Below are 17,023 nucleotides of genomic sequence, written 5' to 3' on the forward strand. Positions count from 1 at the left end.
TTGGCAGCCTCAGCCTCCCTTTGGCAATGCTTGCATGAAGGGTCAACAGGCCTGATGGTGCAGTATTGCACTTTGATGAGTCTGCACGCGTTGTTTGATGATTATGTTTAATTCCTAGGTCATGCAATATCCTTGGGAACTTTTTTTTGGTCAGCATTTGCTACATCTGAATTTAGTTACTGTGAATATGAGACCATATGTTTTATATTCTTCAAGAATATTAAATTCACAAATATGTCAACCTCTACTATCTATGAGAACAATATGCAACAATCAACAGCACCAAGATACACCAGCATAGCAATTTTGGTAAAATTGAGAGTAAATATGTCATTACGAATCAAATTTTAATAACATTTTTTTCACAAAAATGGTTTTAAAATTAGCATTTTATTAATGGGTACTCTTCAGTGAGAGAACACTAACTTTATTTATTTTTTGGAGGTTGCATTTGCCTGTAATCTAAATTCAAAATAAAATGCCTAATACTCAGACCATTGGCTTAGCAATATAATTTCCTTTAATTATTCATTTTTGAATAAAGTTTTTATTTATTCCCAATAATTTTCTTTGAGTAAAGGAATACAACTTTATAGTTAATGTAAATGATCATGAAGAGCCTTCTTAAAATTAATGAGGTAAAACGGCAAAGTCATTTTTACTATTGGTTTCCTCTCTTCTTTGTAAAACCTCTGCAAACATTGAAATTTTATATTCTTGAAAGTTTTAAAATAAAGTCTATATACAATGATGAAAATTGTCAGCATAATGTTTATGGGTTGGGGCTGATAAGTAGGACATGAGCTAGAGTTATAAACTGATAAACGTTAAATTTCATACATAGCTTTTACAGACCATTTTTTTTGTGGTCAAATGATCTTGTTTTAACACATTTCACTCACTTTAATGTTTCCATTCTTTAATCCCCACTCCCTGATAATCCTTATCTGACTGTTTCTCCATTAATCTTTATTATATTAAGAATGAACTTCTTGCAGTTTCTTTACTGAACTACTTTCCCTTCATTACCAAGAGAAGGAAAAACATCCTGTGTACATGAAAATGAACTCAAAATATTTAACACAAATATGGCAAGTGTCATCTCATTCATGAATGCCGATGTCTCCCAAGTTGTCACTAATGTACGCCTGTGGGCACAACTGTGAAATCACTGTAAGATACTTGTAAAAAGCTCAATAAATGTACATGAACTATATGGAAATGATTTTAGCGTTTTAACACTAAAAAGATCCCTTGTCCAACAAAAATTATGCATTAATTACTCTTCAATTTTTTAAAAAAGAAATAGCTTGTAAGTATTAGAGATAGCTTCAACTAAGTATGGTAGAAACAGCAGCCTCGGCGCCACCTGGGAGCTCTTTGGAGACACAGAATCTCAGGCTCTGCCCAGCCATATAGAATCAGAATTTGCTTTTAACAAGATCTCAAGGTGATTCTTAAGGACTTTAAAGCATGAAAACATTGCTCTAGAAGTACAAGCTACCCTCCCTGTTTTTTTGAAAATACTTTTTCAAAGACTTTTTCATTGTTTCAAATATCTCTCTATAGTACGGTATGGTTTTACATTTGATTCTAAGAAATTATTTTTAAATCATAAAGAAAAAAGGCCAAAAAACCCCCCAAACAAAACTGAACAGCCAATGCAATATCGAAGCAAAGAACAAAGCTGGAGGACTGACACTACCCTACATCAAGACTTACTATAAAGCTACAGTAATCAAGACAGTGTGGTATTAGTGAGATAAAAGATGAATAGATTAACAGAACAGAATAAAGAGCCCAGAAGTAGACCCACATAACTATAATCAACTGATCTTTGACAAAAGAACAAAAGCAGTATGATAGAAAAAGACAGTCTTTTCAATGTATGGTTCTGGGGCAACTGAACATCTACATGCAAAAAATAAATCTAGACACTAACCTTACACCCTTCACAAAAAAATAACTCAGAATAGATCACAGAACAAAACACAAAATACAAACTATAAAACTCCTAGAAGATATCATAGGAGAAAACCTAGACAAATCTAGAGTAAAGCAAATTACTTTTTAGATATAACACCAAAGGTACATTTTTTAAAGAAATAATTGAATAAATGTATTTCATTAAAATTAATAACTAGTCTGAGAAAGACAATGTCAAGAGAATGAGAAGACAAGCCATAGACTGGGAGAATATATTTTCAAAAGACATATCTGATAAAAAAAAAACAAATAAACAAACAAACAAATAAATAAATAAATTTAAAAAAACTGTTATGCCAAATATACGAAGAACTACTAAGTCTCAACAATAAGAAAAAAAAAAAAAAAAAAAAAAACAAAGCAATTAAAAATGGGCCAAAGACCTTGACAGACATCTCACCAAAAAAAAAATATATAGATGGCAAATGAGCATATGAAAATGCACATCACGCCTATGTCATCATACCAGGGAAATATAAATTAAAACAAAAATGAGGTACCCCAATGCACCTAAGAGAATGGCCAAAATCCAAAACATTGATAACAGCACACATGCTGACAAAATCTGGAGCAACAAGAAGTCTCACTCATTGCTTGTGGAAATGCAAAACGGTGCAACCACTTTGGAAGACAGTTTGGCAATTTCTCACAAAATTAAAAACAATCAGCATATAATCCAGCAATTGGGATCCCTGGTATTTATCCAAAGTAGCTGAAAACATATTCACACTAAAACGTGCACACAATATTTATAGCAGCTTTACTCACACTTGCCAGTACCTGGAAATTATGGGCAAGCAAGGATGTCCCTCAGTAGGTGAATGGATAAATTGTGGTACATCCAGACAATGGACCGTTATTCAGCACTAAAATCCCACCGAGGTATAAAAAGACATGGAGAAACCTAAAATGCATATTATTGAGTAAAAGGAGTCAATCTGAAAGGGCTAATTACTGTGTGATTCCAACTGTATGGAATTCTAGAAAGAACAAAATTACGAAGACAGTAAAAAGATCAGTGATTGCCAGGGGTTGGGGGACAGGAGAAGGATGGATGAATAGGCAGAGCACAGAGGATTTTTCTGTCAGTGTAAGTACTCTGTATGATACTATAATGATGGATATGGGTTATCATACATTTGCCCAAACCGTGGCATAGGCATTATCCAGAGTGAACTGTAATGCAAACTATGGACTTAGGGTGAACATGATGTATTGATGTAGGTTATCTATTGCAACAAATGTACCACTCTGGTGGGAGATGTTGATAATGGGTGAGGCCGTGTATGTGTCAGAAGGGAGCAGGGAGATCTCAATACCTTCCCCTCCATTTTGCTGTGATGCTAGGACTGCTTTAAAAAATATAAAGTCTTAATTAAAAATATTCATGGATAAATAGAGTTAAAATATCTTCTTCCAATTATGATATACCTTTTTGTTATGACATACACCTTCACTGACACTCCTCTTTAGTGCCCACGGACCAACTTCACTGAATTCCACTGTGCCCTTTCACTCACTTTGCTTTAGCTATTTATGTATTATTTTAATTATTTAAAAAGCCGGCAGTTTTATTGCATTCACAGACATTAACAGACTATTTACTTTATCTGGAAAATCTTTGCTTTACTCTTTACTTACTAAAAGTGTCTTGACTCAAAACAAACAAACTAAACACACACGCTTTCTCAAAGAAGTCTTCTCTACTTCTGCTGAAAATCTGCAGTAGTCTCTCTACTACCATTCTTTGCATGGAAACCACATTTTTTTTTTTTCAGTCACAGTGCTTATCAGAATTTGCAATGAAAATAATTTTACACTACGGTGATAAACTTTACAAGTCAATCTCTGGTTTATTCATCACTGATTAAAGAACCCCATCTCTTAGAGAATGCCATGGCAACTACACATGTATACCACAATTAGAACTCCATAAAAGTAATGTTGTTTGTAGCAGACATCATGTATATTGATTGGCACCTCCTCTCTTCAAGATCAATATCTACTGATTTATACAGGAACTGAGGAAAAATCTTAAAAGCAACATTCAAGAGAGCTGACTAATGGGGATTTATACGTATGAAGACATGCAGGTGGGTTTGTACTGAGTGGTGAGCTTCACAAAGGTATGGGGGTGAGGGCTATAGGGAAAAAAAGATTCTGAAATGATACTTTAATCATGGGACCAGGATCAGAGAGCTTTATGCAAGAAATAGTTCTGTTTATTGTGTATGGAAGCTTCCTGTTTTGTTCAGCCCATAAATATACCCATATTCATGTAATATCTATATCAATATTTGAGGGAAAAAAATTACATGTACCCTCTTTTAAACTGAGGTATACTTGACATATAACATTATATTAGTTTCAAATGAACAGCAGATGGTTCAATATTTGCATACACTGTGAAATGATCATAATACGTCTAGTTATCATCATTAAAACTATAAATTTTTTTTTTTTTTGTGATGAGAACTTTTGAGACTTACTCTCTTATCAACTTGGAGTGAAATCTATGGTCCATAAATACAGTAGGAACAGCTGTATTCTTTCAGATTAATGGAAGTGAGTACAGTTCTTGGAGCAGTGAAAGTGTTGGCTGGTGACCTGTCGCAAGCAGCATCCTTGTGAGTTATGCAGAGGTAATCCCATGAGCAAGTTTAAGAGGCAGATCTGAGACTCCAGAGTGAAACACTTACAGAAGGAATAAGGGGAGCAGACGTGGTTGCCTGATGCATACCCAGATGACTTGGGTGAAAACGAGAATTTTGCAGTGGCAGTAGCTGAAACATTACACAACACGGAAGCTCAAATATAGGTGACGTTGGTGCAAAAGAGTAGATGTGAGAAAAGCACATTGGAATGGTTTGTAAATGCAGTGACACATCTCTGAAGGAGCTCCATGAAACCAGAGGAGAGAAGGGACCTCCAGAGAGGGAAGATTCATTCCAGAGATCATGGCTGGGATATTTTGATTATGGAAAAGTAGTGTACAACCAGGGTACCACTCCTGTTACACACATTTCTAAACACCCACAGGCTGAGTCATCCAGTGGATGTGTGGGTTAGTGGGTACCAATTAGATAATATCTATGGAAAAAACTGGTCAGGTATGTCTATAATACTGAGAAACAGATATTACATGAATATGAGTATATTTATGTATTTATTTTGTTAATAATTTCTTTTGAAATATGTAGTTCTCAAAATAATAAATATTTCTGTTTATATCTAATACAATTTAGAAATGTAGACTAGCATGGGCTCATGTTTTTCACTATTTTATCAACCAGTTCTATCACATACGTAGCGGCTGGGATGAGGGGTATAGTAGATAAATGGGAATGAAGATGTTGACTATCACTGAATAAGGCTTGACTGTAGAGACATCATTGTGTTAATTAACAATCACATTATGGCCATATAAATAGAAAAAAAATCATTATTTAAAATGCCTGTTATAACAACCTCTAGCAGGGGTGTGTATCATAGCCTTTTAGATAATTACTATTAAGTGGTGATAATAAAATATAAGAAAGCATCAGCAAAGCACCTTGATGGGATGGAAGAATCAAGAGAAATTAGAATAGTCAGTGTGGTATTATTTATGTGAGAGAATCGTTCTGTGAAATCCAAGAGTTCTTTTGTTAGAAATTAAGGCATTAGGATTGACGACAATCTATAGGTTTAGACATTTTGGATTAGTGCAAAGGATAAAACTATATCATTTAGGACAGGTGAGATATAACGAGTATGGGAAATTTATAAAAACATCTAAGTAGTTGACAGGCTATTTAATAAGGTTTGTAAAATTCTTAGGGACCAAGATTTGCTTTGAGGAATGTCTGCCTTATGCTTTCATTTATTCGACGCCCTTTTCAGGCTGCTAAACAACTTTTTTTTTTTTTTACTAAATTGAAGTTGCTGAATTGTGCTTAGTATTAAATTTTTGCTTTCTATTAATGTCTTAATCTGATTTCTAAGTCATCATTTAAGATTTTCCCAGAAATATCACCTGTCAATTTGAGTACCGTTTTCAAAACAGATGGAACAAAAAGACATAATGGTTTTCTAAAGTTTAATATCGAAATGCCTATAAAAGTGAACAAATAGAGAATACCTTCCTACATGTTAGTAAATTAAGAAATTCCTCAGTAGAAAAATTAAATATATCATTTTACAAGATAGAGTATATTTCATCATGATAATAAGAAAATCAATAACTTTCAAAAACAGTATAAATTGTCAACCTGATTTATACTTTAATATAATAATATTGTTTCCAAGAGGTAGCTTGTGATCCTTTGAGTCATACTCTATTATAATGTAGAGGAAACTACACTTTTAGTTAATGTGTTCATTATGAAAAACATATGCACACATAGATAAATTCATGATTTTTGTAACGAATAAAATTAAAATTTGACCTTCAGCCAGTAGATGGAGAAGTTGATCTTATAGTAGATTCACAGTGCTATTAAAAGTCTCTTTGTAACTTGCAGGAGCACAGACTAAAATTGCTGCTGATTCAGGTATTTGGGGATTGTTTTCATGGTTATTTTCTGGCTGCTCTGCAAAAACAGCTCCTCTAGTTACTCTCTGGCATCACCCAAGGGATAGGTATTGTTTTTCAGAGACTATCCTGCACAATCCTTATGTGCTTTGTTTATAGGCACATTTTTTTACTGTCTATTCTATTTTCAAACAAGCTGGAAATGTTTCTTTTCTTCATAAATTATTGCTGAAAGTTTGTATAGTACAGCTTTTTAGGAACCACAAAATGTTTATGAGTAAAGGCACTGAGCGATAGCATCAGCACCTCTCAAAGCAGGAAGAAAATTTAAATTCTTTTTAGGATAAACTGGTTTTCTGAAAAAGGCAACACACATGACATATTCCAGCATGCTTTAAGAAATTATGTGCGCTCACATCCACCTTGAATGAGCTAATAAATAAATAAGTCGATGTACAAATTATCTTGAACAAATTCTAAGATCAAACCCTTAGTCATTTGTTTAGCATATTGGCAGTTTTTCTATATCCGAAAAGATATTAAGAATCCTGAAAATTCTGCATAAATGGGTTTTGGATGTTGTTTCTTTACGCTAGCATTTTGCTTGTAAAAATGTTCATGTGTAGACAGCTAACTATGCATAATAAAGCAATACATGAAAAAGCAAGAAAACTACATGAGATTGTAGCTGACTAAGCTTTATATTTAGAAAAGTGAGTTAATGTTTTAATAAAATTGATAATAATAAGTAAATGCTAAGATAATGGAAATACAGGACATGGATACTATAATAAAATTACTTTCTTTAAGCCAAATGACAATTTGAAAATACATGTACTCTATTAGAGATGTCAAAATAACTATTATCTATCACTTTGTTTTGACAGTTCAACAATTCCCATTGTCTAAAAATACATGCTTAATCTTTGCTATGTTTAAATGCATTAAAACTCCATATAGGCAAAACTAGAGATAATTTTTGAGAGAATTGGTTGTGGCTAATATGTACTCATTTATTAAAAATATAGTTCCTTTTTTACTTTACATAACTTATTTGAATCCCAAATTATTTTAATATATCATTTATATTATTCGATTTAACAAATATTTATTGAAAGCCTACAATTTGCCATTAGTGAAAAAGATGCACCATCTCCCTGCTCTGAAAGAACTTTCCTTTTTTGTGAATAAGATAGATAACAAACCAAAAAATATAGACCCAAATCATTACAGATTACAAAAGAAAATATAATAAAGTGATGATGCAGGGGTGGGAAAGTCTTAGGATATTATTAAAAAAAAAAAACTCTCAACAGTACATTCGCTATGTTGCCATTTGAGAAATAATTGTATAGAAAAATAGGCATACACATTTATACACAAATTCACATACATGCTTAGTCTTCATACAAATAAATGGATATCTCTTTAAAGAAAGCAAATGTGATAATCTCTGAACATAACAGTGATTTATGGATGGGTCTTTTGTTCTTGTCTGTTTTATTTCCTTTTGCTTTCCTATTGTGCACGCTTTTGAAACTGACATTGTAAAAGTTTTATGTTGAAAAAGTCATACCCATCTATAAAGAAAAGCAGAAGAATTAACTGAGTTGAAGCAGTTAAAAAGTCAGTATTACTGTCCCTGGACTATTGTTCATTACTGGGATCTAAGAAAAAAAAAGTATTTAGCATGAAAGCATTAATGATAAGTGCTTTTAATTTTTTTTTTTTTTGTGATTCTCGATAGATTCTGGTAAAATATAGTCTTTTACAGAATGGTAGACTACAGGAGAAAAAAAGGAGTTAGATTCAGAAACACTTCACATACGTTTAAAAATACATATTTCCATAAGACCTAAATCTGCTAAGGAAATGCTTATAAAATATTGGAGTGCCATTTAACACAAATTGGAAATTATTTACATAGTTCTTACAATAAATAGGAATTTCACTGTATGTAATCAAATTGGTAAATATAATCATACAAATGCATTCATAATTACAATCTAGGGTATGTCTAAGATGGGAAACGATAGTACAAAGACAAGACCATTATATTAGTTTAGAAAAGATAAAGTTCTAGTCTTGACTTTTTCTCTAAAGCTATATGAACAGATCCTTTGACTTCATAGAACTTCACAACATTCATCTATTAAAAGAGACTTGGATAAGATGACCTTTAGTTCCCTTCTATGTGAAAGCCTATGATTTTATCATGTAAATATAATAGATGAAAAAGTATTTCAATTTTTTCTTGTATTTTTAGATACAATTTTAATCCCCTATGTTTTTAAAGCTTGCAGATTCAAATAGAAGTAAACTTAGTCCACGCTCTTATTTTATGGACAAGGATACTAGTGCTCAGAAACATTAGGTAAGTCAGCCAAGATTTCAGAGTTATGTAGTGGTAAAGACTAAACTTGAACTTAGTTTTAGTAAACTGTCAGGCTGCAAGTTTGATAGAATTCCATGATAGAGGCAACCAAATCCAAGTGCACTGTTTTATTTTATTTCATTTCTTTCTATTTACAATGTATTTTGAATTAAGATGAAAGACTTGTAGGAACCAACTTACATTAGAAATCTTATATTGCTAATAATGTTGAACAATAATAAGATTCTCCTAACGACTGTGAGAGAAGACGAGCTCCCGATATTTGGAAGAGAAACCCTCCATCTTCTGGCTCGTGTTCCCCTAAAGTCAAAGGAGGAATCCTAGCCATCCTAGTCATGAGAGATCACATGCATAGGAGAAAGGACTGGAGGAATACAACAAGCTGGGGTCAATCAGAGCTGCTTTGGTTATTGCCATAGTTAATTTTCTCTAGGGAACTACAGAAAATTGATTAACAAAACAAATAAATAAAATCACAGTTCCTCTGAAAAGGGAAAAATATAAACTACTCTAAGTATAAATCCCCAACCATAGGCATATTGGAGAACCAAGGACAACAACTTGTGTTGAAGATAAAATAATACAAATGATAAACCAATTGAGGAAATGAACTACTATGAGGAAATTAAGAGGAAAAAAAAAGTATCAACTGCAAAAAATAAGATGATTCATGGTAAGCAAACGAAGGGGAATGAAAATACTAGATCAGACCCTTGTGAGTCTGACCCTCATGAGGTCAGCCAGTAACAACAACAGTCAAAATGCTCATGGTCTTGCATTGTTTGGAGGCAGGTAAAAACACTGATTACTTTAGACTCTTTAGATATGCTTTGTAAAACTATAATACTAAGCATTACAAGGATAGAAAAAGAACATTCAACTTCTAAGTTTGAATAGTTCAGAAAGGTAAAAGGAAAACTCAAATCTACAACAGGCATAGATGAAGGAAAAAAAATGGGGAAAATTCTTATAGTCGAGTTAATGAAGATAAGTAAAGAGGAAACAAAATTAAATAAAAAGCTTAAGATATCATTTCAAAGTCCAATTAGTTAAATATAAAAATTAAAATATATTTTCATTTTTAAAAAAGGGATTAACAGATTTCTAGTAAAAACATAAAAACCATAAACTTTTTATATGAAGTATACTTAATTTAAAATTACTAAAAAACTGAAAATACAGTAAAGAAAAATAAATATGCTAAGGATATAGTAACAGTCACTAACCAACTATGTAAGTAGATATAAGGCACTTGCTAAAAGTATCCTGAACACAGACACTTGGTTTTATTTTCTTGCTATTTTCCACTACCTAACATACAGTAAAGAGCCAACAAATATTTGTTGAATAAGTCAATAGATAAATAATAGGACAATAAATACATAAATATCTGAATTAGATGTTTATACACCTAATTCATGAAAATAGTTGTTTCTGAGAAGAGAGAGCAAGACAACAGTAGGAAAAGAAAACTCCATAATTTTCAGTGACTTTTATATTAAAAAATATCGAAATCCATTATCTTAGATATCCCACTTCTTGTCATTTCAAATAATTATTATTAAGAGTAGTAAAGGATATGAACTCATGGTTATCTCCTTATTGTGTTCTTAAGTACATTAACACTGAAATTCCAGAAATGTGAGTGGACGAGTTTTTCAAAAGTATTCCTCATTTGCATGAGTAATGCAAGAGATGTCTGGGAAACCATGTCCTGAAAATAGTTTCCCAAACAAGTTATCTTCAAAGGAGTTTTAATTCTGGTACAGTTTAGCATCAACTATGTAATTCAGATTCAAATTGAACATAAAAAAATTAAAATTTGTCTTCAATGGGCCAATGACCATAGATGCATCACAGAGCTATGCTAGAAGAGCCAATGAAACATTTGACATTTTATAATTAGACTGGTTCTAACAAGCTGATTGCAATAAAGTGCAATATGGTGGAGGAAGTAGTGACTTTTATGTTTATTAAATCCTTTATCATATATTATGACTTGCATGCAGGCCTTTGTAAGATGAGAAAGTCTGAATGTTTAAGGATTGCACAGAACTGCAAATTATGCAGCAGGAAGTGTACTCAATGTGGTCATATGCTTAAGCTATTCCTCGTCAAATAAAGCACTTTGTATTTTATATTTATATATTTAATTTAAATAATAAAGGTCTTTTAAAAGGCAGATAGAAGAATTATTTCTTATTAAAATATGACTTTTTATAACATAGCATATGAACAGTAAAAAGCAATGATATATTGACAACTATAGAAAGATATCCCTCATTCTAGATTTTCTGAGGAATAAATCTACTAGGTGTGTCACTAGAAATAGTAAAATAAAATAAAATTTTTTCCATTTACATTGATTCTTTCAGCATATCAATGAAGTTGTATTTCTAACAGCTTTGCTTTGTTTATCCTGTCCTTATTTCAGGCTAGCACGCGCACGTGTGTGCATGTGTGCGTCTTCATGTCCTTAGCCCCAACAGCCATCATTTATTCTCAGCTATCAAATAGAAGTGTTAAATAGCAAGTTATTACTTCCTTGCTCTGAACGTTCTGTACCAAAGTCTCAATTCACACATGTTGTCTTCACTTGGCTTCATTTAAGTCATACTTTTCATTCTTTTTTTTCTTCCAACTTCTACTGACTTCTGATTAGCTCTGGGATTCAATTCTGCCAGTCTCTTTTGTTGTATTTTTATACTAGAACACTTCTTTTTTTAGTTTAGCAATTTTTTAAATTGGCAATGAGCTTAAAATATTGACATTAAAATTATTCTCATTTAGTTAAGTAGATATTTATTTTACTTATATTTACTTGTTTTAAACTAATTATTACATATCATATGCTTAAAATAATCCAACTTATTAAAATAAAGTATGAATCAAGGCAAGCGTTTCACTGAATTTGTACTAATACCATCTGACAAGTGACAGATTGGGCACACAGAATATATATCACGTTGTACTGTAAATGTTATTTTTGTATTTTGACTGCCTTACTTACTAGATTGAGAAATACTTGAAAGAAACAGGTTGATGTGTACGTTATTTCTGCTTCTCAGCAGCTATAATGGTGCTTCCTTCAAACTGATGGAAAGCTGAGAACCAGAATGGGTGCCCGTGCTGACCCTCAAGTACTTACCACATGTGCATGTGAGAAATGCATTTCCGCCCTCTGTTCTTCTATCTCTCCGTATCCTGCCTCAGCAGTACGGCATCAAAGTAACACCCTTTAAGATCATTTTTCTTTGGTTCCCTAAAGCTAATTTATTTACACGAGGGAAAAAGATTAATCAAATTAAAGTTATGAATAGTTTTGTAATAAATGGTGCATAACGGATGTAGAAGCCAGAAGCACTTTTATCCCGCACCTTTATCCTTTCACAACTCTAAAGAAGGTGACTAGACATCTTTTATACAGTTAACAAAGACTTAGAGTATTTAAAACTTATTTTTCATTATTATTGCTTTTCTTCTTTCAATACTGAAGGTCAGCGATTCCTGACAGAAAACAAGCAAACCGATTTCAACTCCATACTTCTTGCCAAATAAACTTCTTTCTCTTTAAATTTTCACCTCTGATGGTCTTTGCTCCTGATTCAACTTCTTGTCTTTATGCAGTAAATGTTCAATCTACTGAATGAATGTAAAATTTGAGGGCAGGCTCTTAACACGGTTTTAGGATTAGTGAAACCAGAAGAGCAGTTGAGAGCATAAATTCTGGCGGCAGCTTGCCTAGACTTGAATCCTGGAACTGCCACTTACTAATCTTGAGAAACGTATTTAACCATGCTTAGGTTCAGCATCCCTACCCATAAAATAGAGAAAATAGTGGCACCTGTGTCATTGGATTGTATGATGGTTAAATTAGTTGCTATTTATAATATTCCTAGAATAATGACTGGTACAGAGTAAATGCTATATAAATGTTTGTTTTCAAAATAAATAAAACTTATGTGCGCTGGTAGAGTTCCTGGTATTATCTGCAAGATTAATTTAATAATATACTACACTTCCAGATGTCTTAATAAATACCATATAGCTGTTCCCCAGAGTATATTTTATAAATTCATTTTGGTTTAATGCAGCCTGAAAGTAAAACTTGACTCTGTCCACGACTTCTTTTCCTGCAACCTGTAGCTTTTGAAAGCTAAGTAATTTTAAGTTTGGAAATATTCAGGAATAAAGAAATGTAACAAATTTTCTGATATTACTCTTATTTTGAGTTAAGAAATTCAGATAGGGTCATTGGGATTGTGAGTGTAGAAATTTGTGCTAAACACCCTCAGAATACATACAATAGCACAAACACCCTATTCTCTGAGTTTATAATTTCAGTAAAAAATATAAATAATTAAAAAACCACTAATCAATATTAAAAAGTACTTGTTGAACACCTAATATATATTTATGAAATACATGAACACTTTTAAAAGATTCAATAGAAAAAGGCCATAATTATAATAATAAGGAAATATAATGTTTCTGAGTTATCAGAATGAAAGCAAAATGGCTTTAAAAAATTGAGTCTGACGGAAGAATATTTAACTTTGGGTGATAAACACACAATGCAATATACTTGAGACATATTATTGAATTGTATACTTAAAGTCATGTAATTTTATTAAGCAATGTCACCCCAATAAATTTAATACAATTTAAAAAACTGTGTCTTGGAAATGCCTGTTGAAAAAAATGGATGAAAACATATTCATAGAGAGAACAGGGTAGTTGGCTCTTTGGATGGAATAAGATCTACTTCTAAAGGAACAGAATTGGATCCTATGAGGCAATATACTTATTGAAATTTTCTACTTCACATGTAAGGTATGATATGCCCTTCCTGGCCTATTGGGAGAGAGTGTTGTTGCAGATTGTTCAACTTTCAGTTTATACACTTTACAGTTTCACTTGAACAATTATATTCTAGAAAAGGGAAGATTTAACCCTGGGTCATGATTAGATAACAACGGCTGAGGTTATATGAAGGTACACACTCTTTTAGGTTAAAGTATTTTGCCCCCTTAGCTGTGCAAAATTCCTTCTCTTCCCTGACTGGTTTAAGCTGTGGTTTTTCAACAATTTTGTTGAAATTTTGGAGTTCTTAAACATTCAGGTGTTTGCCAGATTACTTTATGAGGTTTACATTTTAAAGAAAAATGCATGAGTTGAAGTTTTATTTTTTCCACCCATTAATAAAAAGGTTAATTATTTCAAATACCCTTTTTCCTTTAAAAGATAAACACTTGAAAGTTTTCCAGGATGTCGGCAGTGAGCAATCATAAAATTCAAACTACCATATCTATAAGATTGCACGTGATCTAGCCCCAGTGTGACTTTCTGCATGTATTCTATGTCTTTCTCTACCTGCCCAAGAAGTTATAGTCGCATTGGACTTTTTCAGTTCCCAGAACACATCGGCTTGTCCTCAGTAAATGACATTTAACTTTTCTGTTCCTTCTGTCTGTGACATTTTCCCTTTAATTTATCGTTGAAATTATTTATTATTCATTTGATCACTTTAGTATAGAAAGAAATAATTTCTAAAATTTTCTTATAAAAATTGGAGGCAACATAGAAATTAAGTATAAAATAACAGAGTAGGAGGAAAGAGATTGGATAATTTAAAATAAAGAAAACCAATCTAATTAATACATTCCAATACAAAATTTGATTCTGAGATAGTGGTGAAAGAACAAAAAAGAAAATTAAGAAAAGCATTAGACTAACGAACTACAATAAAATAGAAAAAATAATTCAACTGAATGCAAAAGGGAGTAATATAATAATACATAACATCCAAAACATCAAGTATGATAAAAGCATTCAGAGATTGATTTGAAAATTCCTGTGGGTCTATGCTATTTACAATAACCTGTATTGTAAACCATTAAGCTTCATTTTATAAATCAAATATAAAGAGAACAGAATTGGAAAAGTCATAACTTTTTCAATCAATCACAATTCAGTTCATTTGGGAGACTTCAGAATGGTTTGTGCTGCCAAAGCAGATATTTTCAAATGCTTTTTTGGAACCTATTTCATCAACATCATATTGCAAAATATGTAATCATCTTTATCAAGACTATGCAGCAGCTCTCATGCTCATAGCAACACCCCCAAATCACTACAAGTTGGCTTCTTCCCGGTTGCCAAGGCTTTTAGTAATCACTACCCTGTGAGAATGCAGCTGGCTTACCATTTGGTAGCCTAAAGAAAAACAATTCAAGCCTTTGCCCAATCATTGGGTTTCCTATTCTATGACATATTGATTTCAAAAACCACATTCTTTCATAACTCGCACCTGCGTCTTTGCTCTTGCAACGGCACAAATTTATAGTCAATTCAAATGAGGGGTAGATTCGCACCCAGGTAGGGGGAAAAATATCACAGGAAGAGCTCAAGTATCTAACAACACAGTTAATACTTTGTGCTTTCTTACCTATCCCTTCATCTGTTTGCCTGTATTTTTTTTTTTAATTTTCAAATCTTTCACTAACATGAATATTGTATTCCTTGCATTCTGCAGATCCTCTCTCATTAGATCTATTAAATTTTATTCTTCTGATTTCTTCCCTAAATATAGGTCATGGTATGGCTCAGGCACAACCTCTGCAGAGTAACATTCAGTCATTTTCTCTGTTCACTGATGAGAGTAGGAAACTATTATCATATTTCAACTGCATATACTTTCGTGAGATTACATTTACAGGCAATATCATTTACCATATACTTAAATAAAAATTCCTTTGAATTTATTAAACTGTAAACTGTACTACATAGGTTCAAAATGGAATTTTAAAATACTAAACAAATTTCTTCTCTCAGAGTCAGAATCTTTCTTTTACAAAATTATAAGAAAATATAATTGCAATCAAAAGTCTCTTAAAGTGATATAAGAGGTAATTAATTACTCCTAATATGTATCAACAATAAAAAATAATAATATCCAATATTGATATATGACTTGTTACTTTCAAGTTCAGTTATCTAGAAATCTAAGCATCTACCTATAAACTCACTTTGAATGAGATCGCTAAATGGATCAAAGGAACTTCTGCTAATCATCCATAGTAAGATTCTGTATCAATCAAAGTGGAGGCAAGTGAGATTTAGAGAACTCTAGAAAGAAAACAAAGACAATTCCATGGCTAATGGGAAAATTTGGAATAAAGCAGGCTTCATTTTTTAAGAACTGATTATTTACATTTACTTGCTTTGGCGTTTTGCAGTATCATGTACTAAACATTGTGATTAGACCCTATTTCTTTTCATAATTGGTATTTTTAGTAAATGTTTTATTGAGTGAAATGATTGAAACTATTATAAAATGATTTTAAAATTCCACAATCATTTATTTTGTATCATCTATATATAAAGAAATGTACATACTTATATTCAAGTATTCTATATGATCATAAGTTACTCCACAATTATATAAAACTTAAAATAAATTAAGTTAACCTTTTCAACATTTAAATGGATGTATTACTACAAAATCTGATGCAATCATGCTGGAAACAAAACATTTGAAACAAACACATTTTAGTATTTTTCTGATTTTAGACCAATTTGAGGATCATGGAAAAAGAACAAATATTGAATTATGAATTTTTAGGGTAAAGAGATCATTGAGACTATAAAGCCCAGACTGTATTTTTGGATATTATGAGAAAACTAATTCTCAGGAAAAATTTTAAAAAATTGAATGGAGTCAAATAGCCAATAAGTAACTTATGGTAAAAATAAAGGAAGAAAGAAGACAAATCACCAAATTTCTTTTTTTCCTATTTTTAAAGGAGTATAAAACTATTGATCACTGTTTACCAGTATTTACAATATAGTAAACAATATACAGCTTGAAAACATTCTGATTACTACAAAGTTATTATTTTTCCTGGCTTCTGCTAAACCAGTAACCCAAATACTGAGTTGAGCCTACATGAAAGAAATGGGTTGGGGTAAAGGAAAAACATGCAGGTCAAGAGTTTAGATTACAAAAGTTCATTCACCCATTTATTCCTGAAGATCCTAAATTGCCAAGTCTCAACCAGTTCTATTCTTCATTCCATGAACGAAGTCCTATATATTCCATGAATTCTGACTTTTTTGTGAAAAATAGC

The 17,023-nt window shown here is 32.0% G+C and overlaps 1 protein-coding gene across 3 annotated transcripts in view; it reads right to left on the bottom strand.

The window, feature by feature from the left end:
• GALNTL6 (polypeptide N-acetylgalactosaminyltransferase like 6) overlaps positions 1 to 17,023 on the bottom strand; it is an 881,484-nt gene that overhangs the window by 621,547 nt on the left and 242,914 nt on the right. The gene's annotated exons all lie outside the window — the stretch shown is intronic.

This window comes from Rousettus aegyptiacus, unplaced genomic scaffold (genome assembly GCF_014176215.1).
Source record: "Rousettus aegyptiacus isolate mRouAeg1 unplaced genomic scaffold, mRouAeg1.p scaffold_m13_p_16, whole genome shotgun sequence".
In the NCBI taxonomy this organism is placed as follows: domain Eukaryota; kingdom Metazoa; phylum Chordata; class Mammalia; order Chiroptera; family Pteropodidae; genus Rousettus; species Rousettus aegyptiacus.